Genomic DNA, 1,290 nt, shown 5'->3' with positions numbered 1-1,290 from the left:
TAACCTTTGTCTTTGTTGTTGTAATATTGTTTTTGTTGTTTTGTACTATTGAGTATCCTCTGTATGTGGAAGACATTGTTAACTGTCCTTAGGACAAAGAATAGTATTACACACCCTGAGTAATTGGTCAATATCAGAAGTGAGAGTCAAAATATTTAATAACAGATCTGAAATAGGTCCTCAACCAATTAGAGGGGAGACCAGCTACAAACAGCCTCTATGGCTATACTGGTGAACACTAGTTGAATATTAGCCCTAACTTATAGTCTATGAATACTACAAAGTGGAAAATTGTCTTCATTAGAAAGCTCATGAATGTGCTCAAACGTAGCAAATATCAACACTCCATGGTAGGAATATTCCTTATTTGTTTCTATTTATAAACCCCCTTTTAAATTCTGTCTTTGCAAGTTGTTGTAACCATTTCAGAAAAAGGTGTCAGAATGGTTTAGTTCTGCTAGGGTATTTCAGTTATATCCAAAATGGGTGAAATAGACCCCTGGCAGCCCAAACCTTCATGTACTTAGAAAGGAAAGATGAGATATTTAAGCTGCATATTAAAAACTTGCACTAAATTCTTCAGCTCAGATTGCATACATAAAAGAATTGTGTGTGTGCCTTTGTGTATATAGTTAAAAAAAAAACAAACAGAAAACAAGACAGACCAAAATGGATGGAAAAAGAAAAACAAAAACAAAAACAGAGGAAATCCCTACTGTTGAGATTCTCTCAGAGAGAAGAAATAGGATTTATAGTGAAATTATTTTTCTTACATTTTAATAGGATAAAATTTTATGTAGTGTAACATAGAGAGAGAAATGCTATATCTGGCCCTTTAAAATAAACAGGCTTTTAATCTAGCACTCAAGCACATTTTTGTGAGTATCTCTTTCATGGAACAAATTGTACTCAAGAGCTAGCAAGTATAATTGTAAAAGCAGTTCAGTCTTCTAGCTTTTAGAGAAAAGAAATGCAGAGAACAGAAAGGAGTCCATTCAGTCGTCACCAAATGATTGGTTCAATATTAATTGAGAATACTGTCTATCTCAAACATAGCTCAATCTCAAAATAGATCAAAAAAAAGTTCCATTATGGTAATTATACAAACATTAATTAAAATACACTAAAGCAGTATCCAAAAGTGTAGAGCAGATTTAAAAAGAGAGAAGAAAAAAGAAGAAATATTTTAATAACGTATTATTAATTGAATAGGACTCAGTTATAGCTTTTGGTTTACATATTTCACACAGTGTTTTGAACCATAGGATGTCATAAGATGTCAAGTCAGGA

Source organism: Crocuta crocuta, unplaced genomic scaffold, assembly GCF_008692635.1.
Source record: "Crocuta crocuta isolate KB4526 unplaced genomic scaffold, BGI_CrCroc_1.0 scaffold252, whole genome shotgun sequence".
Taxonomy (NCBI): Eukaryota; Metazoa; Chordata; class Mammalia; order Carnivora; family Hyaenidae; genus Crocuta; species Crocuta crocuta.
Note: the sequence above shows the minus strand (reverse complement) of the source record.